This window comes from Euprymna scolopes, chromosome 30 (assembly GCF_053919585.1).
Source record: "Euprymna scolopes isolate OS-2025 chromosome 30, ASM5391958v1, whole genome shotgun sequence".
In the NCBI taxonomy this organism is placed as follows: Eukaryota; Metazoa; Mollusca; class Cephalopoda; order Sepiida; family Sepiolidae; genus Euprymna; species Euprymna scolopes.
The window spans coordinates 78726209-78749193 of record NC_136511.1 but is presented as its reverse complement, the minus strand read 5'-3'; the positions used below and the strand labels follow the sequence as shown (position 1 = coordinate 78749193).

Below are 22985 nucleotides of genomic sequence, written 5' to 3'. Positions count from 1 at the left end.
TATATATATATATATATATATATATATGTATGTATATATATATACACATATATATATATATATGTATATATATATACATATATATATATTCTGTAATATAAAGCTGAATGTGTGTGTGCGTGTGTGCGTGTGTGTGTGTGTGTGTGTGTGTGTATGTGTGTGTGTGTGTGTGTGTGTGTGTGTGTGTGTGTGTGTGTGTGTGTGTGTGTGGTCACGAATAGGCTCCTATATTTAAAAAACTGATTACATATAATGATAGAAGATGTATCGAGACACAGGAATGGGTATGTTTGATCTGGCAGAACGGTGGTTCATTAAAATCGTGGAGTCTGCGTTCGCGCCTGGTTCACAAAGTATGGAAATAAAAAACTTAAAAATTAAAAAACACGTTTACAAGTGTTTCTAATATAGATGTACATAATACTTTGATAAGTATGTTTTAACTTAAATACGGATGATATAATAAAATTGTGGGGTCTGTGCTCGCGCCTGGCCTCCATATAATGGAAATAGGCACAAACTTTAATAAAGACTTTTCATATCTATCTGCGTAAGTATACTTTGATAATTATGTTTCAGTTTGAAGAAATATGGTACAATAAAAGTATGGAGTGTTCGTTCGCACCTGACCTCCATAGAATGGAAATATGTCACAAAGTTTAACGAGGTTTTTTAATATAGATCCCCAGAATATTGTGATAAGTGTTTCAGCGTGAACAGGTATGGTATAATAAATTATGGGGTTTATCTATTTTATTTTTACGTTCATCATATTTTGCTTTAGTTTTGATACCCCCAAATTCGAAGCTATCTCTTTACAACCCTTCCTTTTCATAACCTATCATAGTTTCATAAATCAAAGTCCATTTTCTGTAGGCTGTTTTTGAACACAGTCAACGACGGGTACTTATGCTAGTATATATATATATATATATATATATATATATATATATATATATATATATATATATATATATATATATATATATATACCTTACTTTGGGGTAATTTCGCCAACTAAAAAAAGTGCTCTTTATACGCTTGGCGCAATTACCCCATATATATATATATATATATATATATATATATATATATATATATATATATATATATATATATATATATATATATATATATTATTATTATTATTATTATTATTATTATTATCATTATTATTATTATTATTATTCAAACCAATGTTATTCAAATTATTTATAGATAATAGCACAAATAAAGAAAAAAGTGTAAATATCTATTACCAAATTGTTGAAATAATAATAATAATAAATCCTATCTATGTATTCTGATTCGATTTACTTTGACGGAGGGAAATAATTTAACCATCAAACAACTCAGGCAATTTTTTAAAAGAAAAAAAATGAAATAAAATAATTTTAAATCAAAAAGAATTTTAAAATGTGTATTAATGGGATTATTCAAACTACGTTTGCTCGTCTTGGTTGTGATTTTAAACAGCGTTTCGACCGATGTAATCTCGACTTTCTTTTCAGGGAAAATTTTCGAACACGGAAATCTTTATGTTGAACTCGGACAACTATATGGAATATCGAAGTTTAAAAATGATCGTTTCCGCTCATTCTAAAAAAGTAACTTCGTTCTATCATTGGCATCTATACCGCCCCCGGCCTCGCCCACATATTAGAAGGTAACGCAATATTGCGATGAGGACTTATTAATATTATTTACATCGTTTTCAACATTGACGGTTCCAATAGTCCGAAGAGAAACAATTTAAATAAAGGGGAGAGAACTTTGCAAAACAATGATGATATTAGAACTCGTCTAAGTGAACACATGTTTTTTAAGGTAATATCAAAAAAGACTACAGATCTTTGTGGATGCGTGTAGATGTTTGCACTTTGGAGTTAAAGAGACTATTTTATTTTCATTGTCGGTGGGTATAAGTGCAAGCTATAGCAGAGGATATACAGCCAGTACACATACACACACACACACAAACACACACACATATATATATATATATATATATATATATATATATATATATATATATATATATATATATATATATATATATATATATATATATATATATATATATGCGCACATCCAAGCAAGTGAACAACGTAACGTTATATATTGTCCGCGTGTTTGAAAGCAAGAAAAGAAAGTAAAGAAAGCCGACAACTGAAAAGCCGAACAGAGTAGGGGAATCTTGTCTTGTGTTTTTTATAAACGCCCCCCCCTCTCTCTCTCTCTCTTTCTCTCTCTCTCTCTCTCTCACACTCTTTCTTTCTCTCTCTCACACACACACACACATACACACACACGCACCTCTCTCTCTCTCTCTCTCTCTCTCTCTCTCTCTCTCTCTCTCTCTCTCTCTACACACACACACACACACACACACTTAAAACTCCTAGAGAAAATGTACAGCTTTTTCTTCTTGTTGTGGACATAAATGTAACGAGTCGACTACTGAATAAACGCACACACGCACACAAACACGCGTACACACTTATTTTGACGTGCGTTCACTTCGCGCTGAATAAAATTACACGCGCTCAGGACTGTTACGACACAGGATTTTTAGAGGCAAAAAAAAAAAAAAAAAAAAAAAACCAAAGAAAATAATAATCCCTTAATCGGAAATACCTCCAAGTGTGGCGGTGAATCTTCTTTTTTTTCTTTTTTTTTTTTTTAATAATAAGGTATGTAAATAAATTTATACCATTTTTTTTTCTATCAAGTTTTCGTCTTGTATATGTAAATCGCTTGCAGTTACCCAAACATTGCCGAGGAAGCGATAGTTTCCACAATCCAACACTCTGGAGGCCTCCTTAGTTTTAGTTTTTGACCCCTTACTAAAAATGTAGTCAGAAAAAAAGAGAGAGAGAGCGTGCATTCAATGATGTTTTTGTTTGTTTTGCTTTGCTTTGTTTTTGTTTTGTTTCGTTTTTGTTTTTTTTTTACTTTTGCAGTTTAGTTTACCGACCGTGCTATTTTTTTTTTTTTTTTTTTTAGAAAAGATTTTCAAGTTAAATTCAAATTTTACGGTGACTTCTGTTTATTGCACTGTTGGGTGAAGTACAGAATAGTAAACAAAACCCCTCCTCATGTAAAGAATGGGTATCTTAATAATAACGTTATTATTTCAGCACGATATACGGTATAATCATGCTGACACACCCGTTAAGCATCGTTGAGCCTTGTCAGTACCAAATTAGGTGACCATTTGGCAATAACAGGTATTATATGTGCTCTCCGCTTATCTCAGCATTGTCTCCAGTCGCCCTGGACTTCTCCTTGCCACTGGAATCAGGCAGTGCTATCTCAGATCTGTGATTGGGATTGTGCAACCCTTGCTTCACAATTACACACGCAAAAAAACAGTTGGAAATGACTTATATACCATACATTGCGACCATGTAATCCCTAGAGCCACCTACCTTGAAAATGCTGCTGTCAAACCTGACATAGTTATATGGAATAAGTCAGAGAGAGTTGCAACCTTGGTTGAAGTGAGTGTTCCTAATGATGGCGGTCTGGACAGAGCTAAAAGAGAGAAACGGGCCAAATATTAAGGTCTCATGTATGATATGAAAAGAAATTGGAATCTTAGAGAGATATCAATCATACCAGTTATTATAGGTGCCACAGGGCTTATGAAGAAGAACCTGAAGCCATACCTAAATAATATTCCTGGTGAACCAAGGGCAAAAGAGATCCAGATAATTGCACTTAAGGGAACAGCGAGGATACTAAAAAGAGCTTTCGGTTGGTTTCAATAAAAAGCAGGGCAATGTTGGCAGCTGGTTTTGCTGCCCCATACCCAGCGTTACAATCTTCAAAGAAAAAAGAAAAAAAACAGGCATTGCCTCTCGAGACCAGACAGGGGCCATTTCAGTACAGTCTGTAAACTGCAGAAGTACTATTTTTTGTGGCAGATAAACCTATTGAGGTTCATATGATGCCGAATCGATTAATTTTGATAAAAGTTCCTAATATTTTTAAATATTTATTCGATTCTATTTTGTATACGAATGGCTCGTAGTGTAATTGATATTTGTACAGTTTACTGTCCGTGCTGAAATAATAACGTCAGTGTTTAGAAAGTCAATTTGAACATGGGGAGAGAGATTTTTTTAAACTATTCTCTACTTTCACCTAACAATTTGATAAACAAAGGATAGTGTAAAAATTGAATTTTACTTGAGGGTCCTATCTAAAAAAAAAAAAAAAAAATAGCATAGGTTATAAACTGCACGAGCACGGAGTAATTTATTTTTAGGCATAAAATTTTGTAAATATTCTGAAATTATTTTTATTTAACCCATAGAAGAGACTCAGTGTAAACTACCCCTCACGAATCCCTCGCAGGAAGATGTGGTACAAGACCAGGGGATGAGGAGAATAAGCAAGCGCCCAAGTGCACGTTGACATCTTAAAATTGCTTGGGCAGCCCCATGATCATTATCCGATAAGCGTGCCTCGGGAAGTTAGCCATGACCTAAGTCCTTGCCAAAAGCATAGGAAAATGGACCTCCTAGGACTACACAGTATTAATACCATAGTCCAACAGATAAAAGGCTACCGTAATGACCAAGACTGATTATCGAAGACGTCTCCTTGATTGGTACCATAAATGGAACTCTTAACCGGTACTACTATTTCGCGTCGAAGTGAACCTGGCACTGATGGTAACTAAGTGTGTGTGGGGGGGGTATTTTACATAACACAAAGTCCAAAAAAATGGGACCTGTAGTTTTGTCTCACACCCAGACCGGTTGAAGTAAGAAAAGAGCTTAAGTAGTCGATAGGGTTTTAAAATAGGGGAGTCAAAACCGAAAAGGTAGAAAGGGCTGAGCAATGTACATATCGAGGTGATGGGTGTACGTCATACTTAGGGCCGCATTTAAAAGTAACAAAATATTATTTAAAAAAAAAAAATAGAAGAAAAAATATCGCTCGTAGAGTCCTCTTGCCAAAACTTAAATTTCGGCAAACTTCATTTCTTTTCGAAATCGTTCACAACTTTCTGTACTTAATATGTAAAAGGCATTTTGCCTCTGTGCGTGTGTGTGTGTGTGTGTGTGTGTGTGTGTGTGTGTGTGTGTGTGTGTGTGTGTGTGTGTGTGTGAGAGAGAGAGAGAGAGAGAGAGAGAGTTTCTTTCCTTATGAACTCCAAAACGGCTGGGCTTTTTTCGAAATTTCACATAAATGTACTTTAAGTGTCTGGGAATGTTCTTAGATGGATTTTGTTTCGAATGCCTCCAATAAGTATCGAAAATTAATTTTTAAAAAAGTCCAATTAAAGAAGGAATAGTCCGATTTTGAGAAAGTGAACAAACTTATACAGCCTAGCATCACAAGTGCGTCCGAGAAGTTTTATCCCCGCACAAGCAGACGGGCCCAGAGTATAGAATCAACAGTAAGTTCTTTGATAAGACAGGGGCGCGTTCGAAATGAAAGTTTTGGTTTAGAATAAAATTGAACCATGATGCTTGCATTTTGCATTATTAACTTTAATTCAAGCCATTATATAAAAATAATGTTATGAGATGTCTTTCATAATCTTTTATAAAATGTCCCCGGTCAGAACTAATTGAAAAATTGGCGTTTTGCCGATTTAGAGGATACTACAAGTATTGTAAGTGTGGGTCCGCATGCAATCCCAAGTAACGTCTGGTCTCCGTGCTAGATAAGGGTGGCATGTGCAGTTTTAATTCGGTGCCTGTAACACATTTTATTTAAAATATAAAACATAAATGGGACACTTACGAGTAGTACCACTTAGAATTAGCTTGGCAGTCATGACAGCTGAAAGGTGGCTCTACAACCAGAAAAAATCCCAAATTAAAGTTTCACCAGCGAATGCACTTTAAGCGGGTACCTAAGGCCGTATTTATCAGTAATAATAAATCATTTTAACAAAACATTATTGTTCTGTTTATTCATCTTTCCCAAACTTAAAATCCTTTCCTTGTTTAGAGATTTCTACGTCGTTAAATAATTAAATTTAAACTTTTATCTACAATATTAAATTATCTTGTGACAATTTGAATGTTGCACCTCAATAGTATTTAAGCTGGCAAATCAAACTTTGATTCTGACTAGCCAATTTCCATTTTGTTGTACAATGTTTTTTCTTTGGGGGGGGGGGGGCAATACGATAACGTACTTCGTTACAATTTATTTGAAAACAGTTATGTAATCTCGTCTGGACTATTGGTTATAGTAGAAAACTGATTACATGGAAAATATCTTCAATTCTAGCCGAAAACAGAATTATCAAAGTGAACATGTCAATTTTTTATGAAAAGAATTTTTTTTAAAAAATCGTTGTCACGCACAGAATTAAAATTTTATTTCTTTTCGTGTACAAGGTTTTTTTTTGGGGGGGGGAGGGGTCTCAATTTTATTTTGTAAACAGATAAAACATGAAAAATATAAAATGACTTTACTACAACCCGGGTAACACCGGGTAGGTAAAGCCGGTCCCTTATAAAATAATTTCTGATTTATTGAATATGCGTTGTAAATATTAGATACTTCTGATTTGGGGTGACATTTTGTTACTTGCCATTTAGATTTGTTTACTAAGGGTAATGATCCGCCGCCCTTTTTGATTAATAGGAAGGAGATCGATCGCTAGCATCGGTACTTATCGCATATTATTTTTATCTATTTACTAGCAGACCGTCCGGCGTTGCCTGGTCGTAAGATAAACTTAAATATGACAATGCTCCATCGATTATTATGTTGAACCTAATATATAGTAGTGAGATCAAAACTATATATATATATATATATATATATATATATATATATATATATATATATATGATTTATGTGCAATCAGCTAGAATCGAGATATATATATATATATATATTAATAGTAAAGTATAATTACCTATGCATAAATAGGATATCGTTTGTCTTATTTATTTTCTGTGTCAACGCTTACACCCGAATGACTGTCGTTTAATTGTTATAGACTTCCATGTCTTGCAATAAATAATTTTACTCAGAATTCTTCATAAGTTTTGGTTTCGGTTTCAACTATAGCCGATTGCACTTAAGTCATCTATCTTTTTATAAATAATTTTATCAAGAATTCTTCATAAGTTTTGGTTTCGATTTCGATTATATCTGATGGTACTCCAGTAATTTTTTTTTTTTTTTTAATGTAAATAATTTTATTAAGAATTCTTCATAAGTATTTGTTTCGGTTTCGATTATAGTTGAAGGAACTCAATTACTCATATTACCTATAAATGATTCCCCTGTGGAATTTCCACAGGTCACGTTAGTTAAGATTTATGTTTGTTTGTTTTTATCTTTTATTTATTTATTTATTTAGTAAGTTAGTTAGTTATTGACGAAATATATTTTTCTTTTGGTCGACGTTACATCAATAAATACTGTGTACAGGACAAAATCATTTTATACCACTGATGTTAACATCTCTATGAATTAATCTAACATTCAAAATATTGCGTCGGTGTGTGTTTCTCGGCTGTACGTAACTTTGATAAATATACTTTGAATTATTTGTATTATTTGAATTATTCGGATTACTTTTTTCTTATGGGTGTTATTTCCACAACGTTTCGGCCGATGTAACTTCCGACTTGAAAGTGCATCTTGTCATACTTGGGAATCTGTGCGGAATTTCGAATGGAACTCTATATTCAATCCTTGCGTACCTGTGGCGTAACGGATATGAGTGCTAAGTATAATCAGTTTTAAGTTCCGTCTGCCTGCTTCCCACCTGACTACAACTTGGATGTCTTTAAGTCCAACGTTAACAAATTCCTAATGAACCGCCCTCTTAAGTAAACACTTCATTAAATCTCCATACTAACGTACTGTACTTGCAATAACTCTTATCCCTGAGTGGCTTCCGAGCCTTGATAGGTGGTGACCACCGTGTAAAAAAAAAAAGTGATAGTTATTTGGAGGTTAAAGGTTCGTTTTTCAGTGCGGGCGTTACTCAAAATACAATTACGAATTACTAAAATGTCTACCTGGTCATAACTAATAGAATGAGAACATGTTAACCTTGTAGATTAAATAATAGGTTCCGTTCGAAAATCTGTAAAGATTCCCGTGTTCGAGAGAAGGATTCCCGGTTGCGTTGATAAGCAGCTTAGGAGAGAAAGTTGAGAAAGGTACATTTCAGGGTAATGAGTGTGCTTCATATGCAAGATCGCTGTGATAATAACACCCGAGATCAGAATAATAATCCAAATAATACAAACTAGCAAGACCCGAGGAAATTCCTCGGACTGACTAATATATTTAATCAACAAATTTTGATGAAGTTGGTATTTTTCTGGATAGCGCAAAACATTTTTGGACAGAAAACCCAATAACACGCAAGAATATGAGTTTATTAACATTTGTATTTTAAATATGAAATGATCCGAGTGAGATAAATTAATAAGTACTAATAAATATTCAAAAAGTAATATTGTGCTACATAGTTCAATACAAATAATAAAATCACATTGCAAGAGACAAACTTTAATTTACTCCTTTAGTCCAGAACCCCTTGGTAGACAAGGTTCTTTTCCCCTATTTCTTTCGAATGTTCCCTATTTTAAGTAACGTTTCGCTGACCTCTTCCTCTGATGAAGAACGTAGTTCCTTACTCAGACCATCACAACAATAACCATATATTATAATCATATAATATATAATGATATTCGAAAAAGGTACATCAAAGAAAGATCACTTTCAGATTCTTGTTCAGGGTTGTCAAATAAACCTTTAAAAGCCAAATTTCGCAAATTTGGCCTTTTCTCGATCAGTTTGGTAAATGTGATTATATTTGGACTTTTTTTTTTTTACTCAGGGTCACCGTTTATCAAAGCTCGGAGACCACTAAAGTTACTAAGTGTTGGTAGATGGTTGGTTGTTTTTGTTTTACGGCATATCAACCTTTTTCAGGTTATTTAATGCCGAATCTAGTTATTTTGAGGAACGATTTTTAATGGAGTATATTTTTTTAAGTCAGATTCTATTTAACCCATAGTTGGGACCCTAACAGGTACTACCACTCCGAGTCAGAGTGGACCTGGGAGCAATGGCAATTAAAGGGTGGCTCCACACAACCCAAGGCCCGCAAGGTAGGGCCTCACCATCGGATATAGTTTTAGGTCATATCCAGGACCAAGTGTTGGTAGAGGGTGTGACATGATCAGTAATGATGGAAGTTTGATAGGGCTATATTATGTAAGAGAATGACTCAACAAAAGCTTATCTGCATTACATTTGAAAACGATCATGCTTTTGTTAGCTGGGAAGCAGCCCCACGGTATGGTATCCCACAGACGGACAATTCTCGGGAAGAAACTGCATACGGAATTTTAGTTTTAGACACAGATAGGGAGTGAGAGAAATTGTCGACGGTTGTTGTAGCCAGAAACCGTCCACCCGACCAAAAGCCTTCACTCAGTCAACAACGTTATTAAACACAAGTTTTTCATGATAATCGTAATATACGTGTACTTGTGAGATCGTCTCTACATTTATAGAAAGAAAACTATTGGCCATTTTTAATGGATTTTGTAAACATAGCAGACATGAGTGTAATGAGTTATGTTTTTTTTAATGGAGCAAAGGTGAAAAAATGCCCCATGAAAATAAATGTACCTCTAGATTTAAGAAAATATAACTAGTTAAATTTTTATTAAATTTGGAACATAGATAATAGATATGAAAGGGGGTGAAATGAGCTGTGTTCTACTTATTTTTTTAAGGGATTAAAGAAGGAAGAATTCCCATCATCATGAAAATAAATCTACTCATAGATCAATAAGTATTTGCTTTTCTGAATTTGTCCTGTGGCGTAGTGGATAAACTACATGGTTTTATTCAGTTGTAAAAGTAACACTCTTCTTGGATGTTGAAGTTTCCGTCATGAGTGCGAGCGACACTCAAAATGTAATTGCGAATTACGTAGAACTTCTAGGCAGTCATGGTTAATGAAACGAGACACTGCTACCCCCGTGGTTTAAACAAAATGTTCCATTCTGTATAGATTCCCGAGTTTGACAGAATAATTCCTAAGTTTAACAAGATACACTTTGTCAGAGTTTGCATCGACCAAAACGTTGTGAAAATAACATTCAAGGTGTGAACAGTAGGCCGAAGAAGCCAAATAATACGAATTGTCCGCAAGGGCCCGTGGCGCAGTGGTTATAGTACTTGGGAAAAAAATCAATTATAAAGTGATATTATCATGAAGGTTCAATCTTCAGTGTGGGCGATCGAAAAATACTATTGCGAATTACTTAGAATCTTTATCTAATTATGACTGACGGAACGAGAGCATGCTATCCTAGTGGATTAAATAAAGGTTTCCGTTCGAAATTCCGTTCAGATTCCAGAGTTCGACAGAAACATTCCCGAGTCCGACAAGATATACTTGAATCAGGTCGAAGGTTATATCGGTCGAAACGCTGTGAAAATGGCATTCAATGTAAGAACAGTAGTCTGAAGAATCCAATTTATAGAAATAATTATTCCTCATCTCAAAAATTCAGAAGAGTAATACGAAAAAAGTATTTGTCAAAAATATTTTTTTTATTTAGAATAATCATCAAATACAGGTTGCGCAATGAGTTGTTTGATTTATTTTTAGGCGAGCAAAAGACAGAACCTCCACATCCATTCAAAACACCACTGAATAAACTTTTTATGAAATTTAATACAAAATACACGTGAGAAGCAAGTACAATATGTTATGTTTTATTTCTATTTTTTTACAGAAGCATAGGAGTGAAAATCCTTCACCCAGAAAAATAAATGTACCGTCTGATTCAAAAACTACTGTTAATATTTTTATGATATTGAGGACGCATGAAGCAGACATAAAAGAGGTGTGTAATGAGTAGGGCTGTGGCAACAGCATATTCCTTTCATTATTTTGACTCTTGAGTATACATCCGTTAATATCTTATATGGTTTCATGTAGACTGATGTGGTTCTCGGTTGATACACCGTGTCTAACTGTGTCGGATATATACTTGAGAGTCAAAACAATGAAAATAATACTCTATTGTCATATCCCTAATGATACGTCTCATTTCTTTGTCAGAAGACTCCTCCTCGATAAACCGAATCTTTATATGCCTCGATGAGGGGAAAAACCTTAAAATTCCAAATACGTATATGCGAGTTTAATAAAATTTAAAACATGAGTGTAAAATACTAATTCCAAGGGTTACTCATGCATTCAAGAACATATAGTCATGTGTTTATGATATTGAGAACATACATGGAGTATTGTTGCCACATCTGTGCTGGTGTATCTATCGTTAGTCTCTCCCTCTTAGATAAGGTCCAAAAATGAGTCTCCAACTTAATAGCTTCTTTGTAAACTAAGCTTCAACCCCTGTCCCATCGCCGCAATGTTGCATCCTTGTGCCTGTTTTACGAGCATTTTAATAGAATGTGGTTTGATGAACTCATTACACTTGTGCCCCCCTCGACGTACATATCCCAGACAAACCTGCTTAGCAATAAAATCACACCCCTTCACTGTTCGGGTTCCCAAATGCCAGAAAACTTTCAACTCCAAGAGTTTCCCTCGAACAGATTTTGAAATTCTCTTCCTGCTACCTGCTTCCCTGACTGTAGTTGTATATGGAGGTTTAAATGTAACGTAAACCAACATCTTGTTTCTCTTCCATGGGCATGGTCCCAAATAATAGTCGCTTACGTCCAAGTGGCGATATGCCTTGTTTAGGGCGAACGTGAGTAAAAAAAAAAAAGGTAAAAATAAAATTGATGAGCTACGTCTCATTTCTTTATTATTTATTATTACAGTTTCACTTCTCTTTTGAATATTATATTGTACCTAATATATAGTAGTGATTTCAAAAGTTTATAAAACATGGCTTCGGTGCCATCAGTTAGAATCGAAACCAAAACATTTAGCACCCAAGCAGTGTTCTCTACAGTTTGAGCTATTAACAGATAGATATATAAAAAAAAAAGTTATAAAATTCAACCAGTTATGCAAACTTTTAGCATGTGCAAACTTTTATCATGTGCAAACTTTTAGCTATATGCAAACTTTTAGCATGTGCAAACTTTTAGCATGTGCAAACTTTTAGCTATGTGCAAACTTTTAGCATGTGCAAACTTTTAGCATGTGCAAACTTTTAGCTATGTGCAAACTTTTAGCATGTGCAAACTTTTTGCATGTGCAAACTGATAGAAATATGTCGGCAAGTTAAGATAAATATTTTGCATTTCAACTTGCTGACATATTTCTGTACGCGTTATTCATCCAACCAAACAAAATTTTATTCGTTATAAACCATTCTTGTTGTATGGTTATTATTTCCTGCTAATTTCAGTGTTATGTGACCGGTGTTTAAAGAGTTTGACGATTAAATATTTAAACACAGACGCAAACACATACATCTACTATTTTATTAATATAGAAGATTAGGATAGCAAAGGTAATTATAAAATGTATTCCTTAAACTTTGCTATATGCATGTGAGGTCATCCCTCCAAACTCAGACCGTGCTACTTTATAAATACTTTATAAATATTTCCATTGCAAAAAAAAAAAATATTTTCAATTGTAAAAAAAAAAAAATTGTCAATCGTGGGTTTTCCCTCGGCGCCAAAGCCAACAGAATCTAGGACAGGGTGTTTTTCTTTTCTGTCGTGTCCAGATCTAGGAGGTTAACTCTCCCAGGCCTTACCTCCAGTCTTTCGACTGAAGTAAGTTTATTGCTTACTGCATGACGCGCTCCGACAGGAGAATGTCGACGGTGAGTCCCATACAATTTTTAAACAGCTAAAATGCTCCCCCTTAAGAGATATTGGTTTGACTCTCACCAACTTCCAACCTTGTGTTACATTTTCTTTGCGGTGGGTAGGAAGTAAATCCCAGTTATTCAGAATTATACTAAAAAAATATATCTACAAATCCATTTTTCTGTCTTGGGAAGAGACAGGGAAGCTTATGTAAATTCGTTAAAGTGTGAATTAAAGATCTTTTTTTTTTTTTTTTTGCATTCTATAGGATCGTTGCGGCATGCTAGATTTGTAAACAGAAACACGAATCCAAAAGCAAACTGTTATTTTGTTTTTACATTCTGACAACAAATGTCATTTGTAAAGGAGGGTTCATTAATCAATTGTTTAGTTGATGATTAAAACATGCGTTGGGAAGTCAGGTCATCGTTTAATAACAATTGTAACAACCCAACACGGAGACATTTTTTTGGCTAGCATTAAATGTAGTCGTATCTTACTTCATGATGCCATGCTCACAGGTATCACACCTTCCTTCCGAAAAGAGGATGGGTTTATCGTGTGTTGCTCGATGGAACCTCGTTCGTGAAAGTAGAATCAACGGGACTATACAAGTTATGTTTTTTTATTTTTATTTTTGTAACCAGTTCAGAGATCTCCACATTAATAAAACCAACATTTCGTCTAATCTTTTCCTGAAGACGAATGTGTATATATATATATATATATATATATATATATATATATATATATATATATATATATATATATATATATATTATATATATATATATATATATATTATATATATATATATATATATATTTTTATGATATTGAGGACGCATGAAGCAGACATAAAAGAGGTGTGTAATGAGTAGGGCTGTATATATATATCACTACTATATATTAGGTACAATATAATATTCAAAAGAGAAGTGAAACTGTAATAATAAATAATAAAGAAATGAGACGTAGCTCATCATATATATATATATATATATATATATATATTATTATATTATATATATGTATATATATATATATATTATTATATTATATATATATTAGAGAGAAAGAGAGATTGATATATAAATATATATATATATATATATATATATATATATATATATATATAGATAGATAGATAGATAGATAGATAGATAGATAGATAAATGGTATGGAAATTCCAAGGAGAAAAAAATGTATAAATAAAGGGGTGAAGCCACCAACAATTATTGTTTCTTACATGTTCAGTTTATTATTTCATATTTTCTTTTCTTTTCTTGAATTATTTATATAAGTTTGAATGTCCGTAACGATTTTTACGCCCTCCTCAGATTTATTGTGGCAAAAGATAAATTTCAGGAAACCATTCCGAAAATACTTATATATATATATATATATATATATATATATATATATATATATATATATATATATATATATATTAAAGCTGAACGTCTCTGCGCGTGTGTGTGTGTGTATGTGTGTGTCTGTACACGAATAGGCTCCTATATGTTCTTCTATTATACCAAACTGACCACACACAATTATAGAAGATGTATAAAGGAGAAAAAATGGGTATGTCACATTTTGAACAGGAGTGGTTTATTAAAAGTGTGGGGTCTTCGTACGCACCGGGTCTCAAAAAAATGTAAAATAAAAATATCTATCCGCGTAAGTATACTTTGATAATTATGTTTCAGTTTGAAGAAATATAGTATAATAAAATTATGGGATCTGCGTTCGCGCCTGACCTCCATAAAATGGAAATATGTCACAAAGTTTAACAAGGTTTTTTTTAATATAGACCCACATAAGAATATTGTGATAAGTGTGTTTCAGTTTGAACAGGTATGGTATGATAAAATATGGGTCCATCTTACTTTCATAGAATGTTTTTTGTTTTTTTTTACTAAAATATAGGTTAAGAAAAATAAATTGTAATATCGAAATCAATTTACGTTACTGAAATAGGATTTAACCAATATTTAAACAATTTATGATAAAAATAGAAGGGTTAAAACTATTTGATATTATTTTCTAACTGTGTGTTCTTGTCTTTTTTATGAAACTAAGTTTTTTTTAATATAAATGTTACTTAAAGGCGTTTAATTTAACTCTTCTATTTTTTATCATAATAATTATTAAAATATTGGCCAAATCCTATTTCAGTCACCTAAATTAGTTTCGACAATACTCTCAAACAAATTATTTTACTTAAAATATATTTTAGAGAAAAAAACATTTACATTTTAGATGGCAATTCATTTATTATTAAATAAATGAAAGAATTAAATAACGAGGTAGATAGAGTATGCCAAATTAAAACACAGAGTCGAATTTATGAAGTATAAATGAAGATTGTGAGAGGCAAGAATTACCTCAGTCGAAAAAAAATTGTTCTCCTTTGACTCACCAGGAAATAGCAGATACTGTATTTTTAATTATTTATTCGAAAACAAAATTAAAATTCTTTTTTTTTCCATGATACTACACTTGGAATTATTTATTAACAAATAAAACACATTTAATTTATACATATTTTTAATTATTTCTTTAAAATTTCAAACACAAAGAAATAGTTATAGATTGATTGATCGAATTACCATTTATTTTTTAACTAAAAATAAATTTAAAATCGAAAAATATTTGATTATAGTCCTTTCATCACACCTCACTTGATCCAGAATTAGTCTGGAAATACCACAAAACATGTTTCATTTATGGATTTTTATGCGTACCATTTTATGGTCAGAGATAATTCATTCAATCATCTTCACAGAAGTCAAAATCTCTTCCATCAATTTGTAGTTTATATGTTTGCAAAAGCTGAAGCAGAAATCCTTTTATATATCAAAACTCATTAAAACAAGCTAAAAGTAGATTCCTACATACATCTCAAAGATCATATAAATAACTACATAGGTCAGATATGCATATTACCTTCTAGCTTCACAGGTAGTTAACGATATATGCATGAAAGGACCCCAAATGTAATGATTTATGTTAGAAATTATGGAAAACTAGACCTTTATCATATTCACTTAAAATCCAAAATGAAAGGAAATTCAAGATGAACTTCTCCCTGGACAAACAAACATCAATCAACAAAACATATCAGCTAGATTGTTTCGCCTGAAGATAATCAGTGATGAATCTGATAAATAAATAAAGAATCTTTGGCTCACTAGGATGCTACATGCACACAATTGAGTGGTAAAAAGAGGCTTGTCTCATACGCATATATTATTGTGGCTTACCAGAAAAATCAACTCCAATCAGCTTGAATTACAAACTGATCCAACCTTATTTGAAATAGTAAAAGTCACATAGTGCATGAGCCTTGTGGTAATATCAATAGAAATTCACTTTGCATGGTTGATGGTCAATGTACAGAAAGGTATCCTAAAAACCTTCCATTTGAAACTCAGTTTAGTAAGGATGCTATTATAGAAGATCACCTGAAGACGATGGCTTTAAAGCTATGGTTGGCAAGCAGGAAGTTGACAATAGGTGGATTGTACTTTAACTTTCCCTTACTTTCAAAGACATGCAATGCTCACATAAATGTTGAATTTTTCAATCCTGCGAAATTTATCAAATATGTTTGCAAATACATAAATAAGGGATCTGATGCTGCCATGTTTTACTTACAAAAAATGTTAGTGATGATTTACCTGATATAAACTTGGTAGATACATCGGCACTAATGAAGCATTTTGGCGTATTTTAGGGATTCCTATTCATGAAAGGCATCAATCAATCCAACAGAGGGTCTCTTTCACAAAAAAAAATCCTTTCCAAGTTGCCCTAAATCTAAAAGATACAAATCTCACTGCATTTTTTAAAATTGTTTTAACAAGATAATTTTACAAAAATCTTTTATTTATAATCAGGTTCCATCTTATTACACACGGAGTAACAACGCGCGCAGAGGTGAAAACGAGGAGATATTGTTGAGAGTCATCCAGGTGTAAAATTTGACACTGCAATTGGAATAGTTTACTTTGTGCACCCACGTCACTGTGAATGTTTCTTTTTCTTCCCCCTATTTTTTTTTAGACTCCTTCGTCATGAAATAAGAGAACTGACTTCATTTTCATTTCTAAGAACTATTGATGGAGAAAATGTTGGGCAAATATTATATTGTTTTACATTGTTTTACATTGGTTTTTGCAATTGTTTTTTCCTGCTTCTCTAAAAACATGTATTTTGTTGGTCACTCTTAGCTACGAAGGACAACAAAGTTGATATGAAAAATATATATTTCTGCAAAATTTTACTTTTCTTTCACCATATTTTGCTATGGTTTCGAAGTTATTTCTTTCCACTCATGCCCCCTTTTTATAACCTTTCATACACCAGGGTCCAGTTTTTGAAAGCTATTTTTGAACCCAGTTAACGACGGGTACTTCTACTAGTATATATATATTAGTGGTGGGACGATGCCAAAATGTTTCCCGATTCCGATCTAATTACCGATTCCATTCTAAATTTCCGATTCCGATTCGATTGCCGATTCCGATTCCGATTCTTTTAATATTTATAGATATTTAATTAGAGACTTGTTTTTTGTTTGTTTGTTTGTTTGTTTGTTTGTTTTTCGTGAATTTTCAAATTATTACATAAATCGCCAGGTAATTTCTGGATATATTTTTTCTCAAATCTTTTCCTTGTAATGTATTGCAAATTGAAAGACAACAAAAGGTTTATTTTGATTTTAAACAAAGCCAAATTGTATCAGTTAGTCGTTAGTATACAAGATGCTACTTGAAAGTTTTCATAGACAGTTGAAAATAGTCGACGATTGGTAGGTAAATTGAGAAAATGATGAAAGAACAAAATATTAACAACGCCCCCATTGTTAAGAACGAATTTCTAAATAATAATGTTACTATTTGGAAAACCATTTTTAACATCGAGAGGGCGTTGCGCTTCGTTAACTATTATGTGCCTTCCTTCTATGAATGTTTAAATTTTATTTTAATTATATAAATTTGGTGGGTTATTAAATTTATTTGCTTTGCTATAAGAAAACAAAACAAAAACAAAAACGAGATTCAAATAATAACAACTGGTGGGACCTGTGGAAATTCCACAGAGGACTCATTTATATGTAATATATTGATGTTGGTATTCATGGCGAAAATAGAGATGCTCCGATATTATTGTAGTTCTTGATAAAACTGCAAAAGTATTTATCTAAGCTAGCAAGGATGCCCGGCGTAGCCAGGCCGTAAACTACGCTGAAATATAATAGTTTAATTCTTGTAGATTTTGTATATATTATTATAGAGTTAATGTTCTATCGATTTTTATATATTATAAAGTTGTGATTCCGAAAAAAAAATATATATCCATATGACTTTGGTGCATTAGCTTAAGTTCCTTCAGTTATATTCGAAACAAAACCCAAAATTTATTAAAATTCTTGATAAAATTATTTATTAAAAAAAAAATAGATCACTGGAGTTCCATCAGCTATAATCGAAATCGAAACCAAAACTTATAAATCATTCTTGGTAAAATTATAAGAAAATAAATGACTTCAGTGCCATCAGCTATAAACGATACCAAAAAAACTTTCGAAGAATCCTTGGTAAAATTATTTATTATAAAAATGGGAATTCATAATTAAACAATAGTCACTCGGATGTAATCGTGACACACAAAATAAATAACACACACGCTATCGTATAAATATATAGTATTGTTAAAAGTCATAAAAATCACGTTCCTTTCCTACTACTAACCCTAAGTACAGGTAGCGATACGAAAAATATGGTAATTACATGTGATTTTATGATTTTGATGACTGACCTTAGAATTAGTGCTTAGAAAGATATAATGCACCGAAATGGGATCAGTTTATATTGTATTTATATGCACAACAAATTCCTTATCCTAAATAACGTTTCAGTGTGTTCACACATAATCATCTAAAAAAGTAAAATCTCATGTTTAGGGTATTTTAAGTGTAAATGAAAGTTGTTTTTTTTAAGTTAACAAACTTCTCAATGTTTGCCTTTCCAAAGTTTTCATAACCTTGTGAGATTTTCATCTATATTTTCATTTTGGGCAAAACCAAAAAAATATAAGGAAACATGAAATATTTCAAAGGATGTGGTGAGCATACAAAACCAGCACCAGAAAAAAATTGCAAACATGTTAAATCTTTGATATTAATGTCCCAAGCTTCTAATAGACGCCATATGGCCATTTATCAAATAGGTACGAAAAGCTTTTTTAAATCTGTGATATTGTATAGGCAAGTGGCCTCTAGAATATTTACTTTGCTTACAATAAAAAGTAAGAAAAACAAATTAAATTAGGTTTGGAGAATCTGAGGATTTCCTTGTATCTAAAAAGGTGCCATAAAACTTTAATTATTTCCGAAGAAGCTGATGACAAACATCCCAATGTACAGTTGGCGCCAACAAAATTTAAGCCCCCCCGGCCCAGAGCATTTAAAATGTGTTAATAATGATATGAACTCCCTCCCCCGGCCCAGAGCATTTAAAATGTGTTAATAATGATATGAACTCCCTCAGATGGGGGCACATGGACATTTTAGCGAATAGATGCGCAACGGCAATAGGGAATTATAAATGACCAATAAATGTAATAAATTAAACTCTGCTAATCAATGTTAAATCTATAAATGAGATTTATAACTCATTCTGTGGCCCTTCTCAGTCTTATGCTGTAAAGGAATAATTTCTAATGAATAAAAAAAAGCAATTTGTGCTTGTTTCATTTTTTTAATTTTAAAGAATCGGTTTGCAATCGGAAATTAGACTATAATTTTTCCGATTCCGATACCGATTCTGATACCCCAAAAAGTTCCGATTTTTCCGGTTCCCAATTCTGATTAATCGTCCTAACACTAATATATATAAACTATAAGTGTAACTTTCAATTATACTTATATATATATACATATATATATGTATATGTTTATATATATATATATATATATATATATATATATATATATATATATATATATATAGTTAGCCACAATATGATATGGTATATATAGATATATAAACTATAAGTATAACTGCCAGTTATACTTATATATATATATATATATATATAGCCAGTTACAATATGATATATATATATATATATATGATGAAAATAATGGAAATAGTATTCCGACAAAATAGAGAAAATAAAAAAGGAACAAACCGTATTATGTGTTCACCAACGTTTATATATATAAGCAGACTGCTTTGCTACTCTTCAGTGCGACTAGACTAGTAACTACCTCAAACCAGGATTGAAACTACACCGCCTACGCTAGCTACAGTCAGCGCTTCTAACTGTTACGCTATTTGATTATTACTTAGATGGGTATGCGAAATTAAAATGATTAAACATTGTCCAAACGTCTAAGCTCAAATTGTTCCACAAAAATTATTGCTTTATACGTTAGCGACAGTTTGTTATTTTGCTCCTCAATATACTCACCTCAAGATAGGGAGAATTTATAGTCATCCACAGACAGAATGTTTCGTTTTTTCATGACTCATCAGTGCGACAAAATTATTATTATTATTATTTTAATTTGTATATCAGTGAAATAGTAAGTATATTTTATTGGGGTTAATATTAATGTTGATGTGTTTATATATTGAGGTTAATGTTGATGTGTCGCCAAGAGTCGATACTTGCACATTTATTATTGCTGATTTTCCTAAACGGCGTCTTGATGCAATCGCGTAAGAGATGGGTATATTTGCCGATGACATCATGTTTTATTCTCGTTATGAGGACGAATCAAACGATCAAACGGGCATATGTCCAAAGCAGTGTTGAATTCTTAGAAAGGTGTTTAAAAATGTAATGTCTTGGAAAGCATTTAAATTGTCGACAATTATTTGCTGTTTTAAAATGCTTAGTAATTTCTTATATATTAAAATATTTGAAAGATTTTTAAGCGTTTTACAACAGATAATTTAAAGTTAAAAGGTTTAAACAACGTTGAGTTAATAAAATCAATTAATAATTTATTAAAAAAATACAGTTAAATTAAAAAATTAATGACTAAACCGATACCATGATAATAAATTTAACTTGTAAAATCTTATTTAAAAAAAAACACTACCGGGGACGCCCAGCCTTGACCGGTTGTAAAATACGTTTATATATAGTTTAATCCATGCAGATTTCGTATTTATTGTTACAGAATCAATTCTTCATTGAATATTATGTTGTACCTAAATGTATTGTAGTGATTTCAAGATTTAAAAAAATGACTTGTATAACATCAGCTAGAATTGAAACCCAAACATTTAGCGCTCCAGCCGCGATCTCTACCATTTGAGCTATTGACAGATAGATAAGAAAGTAAAAGAAATTAAACAATGTCTATGATTGGATTTGCGTATGCGTAAGACTAACAGAAATATGTCGGCCAGTTAAAATTAACAGTTTGCTTTCGAAATTGCCGACATATTTCTGTCGACGTTATTCATCCACCAAGCAAAGGTTTTACTCGTTATGAACAAACCTTGGTGTATGATTACTGTTTCGTATTAATTTTAGTGTTATGCGACCAGCAGTTTAAGTGTTTATCGGTTAAATATTTACACGCAAACAGACATACATACAAACATACAAACCTATACATACAGAATACAAGCATACATATATTTACTGCTTTATTTATATAGATTATAACAAATCCTGGCAGATACTTGACTGAACTTTAATCTATCCCCCTCCCGTGTAAAACATTCACGGCAAACAAACGACTAGCTATAACCACCTCCAATAATATCCTTTACTCTCTATTTGTACATAAAACTAAATGAAAATTCTATCAGCAACGCTCTTTTCTAAAATCTGCCCATCTGTGGAACACAATCCCTTTTGGCTGCTTTCCAGCAGACTATAATATAGTCATTTTCAAGTCCAATGTAAATAAATTCTTATTAAGTTGTCCTCGTAAATAATCACTTTCTACCTAATTTTCACCATTACCGATTATCACGATGTTCACTCATAAACTCTTATACTCGAATGGCATCTAGGCCTTCATAAAAATGAACGTCAAATTGTAAAAAAAATATTTCCAAATTTCTTTTTTGATACATATTATATGGATTATCCAGACTACTGTGCTTATCTTGAAGATTATTTTTACAACGTTTCGCTCGATGTAACCTCTGGCCTTCTTTAGGTGTATTTTTTTTAACTCGTAAATCTTTTTATCTATCTCGGTAATTTTCCGGAATTTCGAACGAAACTCTATATTTAATCCACTGGGATAGTATACTCTCGTTCCATCAGCCATGATCGGATAGAAGTTCTAGGCAATTTCCAATTGTATTCTTTGTATCGCCTGCACTAAGAATTGAACCTTCAAACTCCAGAAGAGTGTCAGTTACAACTGAATTTTATCAAGTATATTATGCGTTACACCACGAGTTCTTAGTAATCTATAAGTTTTGGGGTCGCTTTTCCGTTTAGAGAGACAATGGATATCCCCTATTAGCGTGCCTATCGGGATGGGAATCCATAGTTAAGCACTTTTTTTCCGCAGTTTTTTCGTAATAGGCTTTGCTTGTGTACAGTGGCAATGGAAAATCCAGTACGACCGGAAACAATGCTATGATTCGGCTTGTTGCACAACCAAGGTTTCGGAGTCTAATTTACCCTAATATTAATCTCATAGCTGGGGGGGGGGTATACAAGATACCTTAATAAACTGTATACATTCTTTAAATGACCATAAAAACAATATTTGTTATAAGAAAGAAAAGTTTCATACATCAACATACTGTGAACAAATATAGAAACCAGCTAATTATCGAAATGGTCAAATTTTTGGCCATTATGATCCATGAACAGTTGACAACGCTCACTGATTGGATCAATAACGTTCCTAATCAGTTCAATTGGTATGTTGACGCATCTTCTTTCAATTGTTGCTTTCAACTCATTCATTGTAGCTCGTTTTGTGGTGTGAATCCTGTGTTTAACATACCAAAAAAAAAAAGAGAAAAATCCAGGGGGTCTCTAATTCGGAAAACGTGAACAGTACTCGATACTTCCTCTTCATTCTAACTTTTTGTTTTGCAGAAAGTGCCTAATCATCTTTTGGGAATGTGGCATAGCGTATTTATGTAGTAAGTTGAGATAATTTAAAGAGTGCAGACATTGTATTGGGACACAATGTATGTATTCAGACCTTTCTCAAGG

The 22985-nt window shown here is 32.4% G+C and overlaps 1 long non-coding RNA gene across 1 annotated transcript in view; it reads left to right on the top strand.

The window, feature by feature from the left end:
• Positions 1-2326: 2326 nt before the first annotated feature.
• The window catches only part of LOC145254852 (uncharacterized), a 526678-nt gene continuing 506019 nt past the window's right edge, over positions 2327-22985 (top strand). Inside the window, exon 1 of the long non-coding RNA XR_013863816.1 lies at positions 2327-2693. This is a non-coding gene — a long non-coding RNA (uncharacterized LOC145254852). The remainder of the gene's footprint in view (positions 2694-22985) is intronic.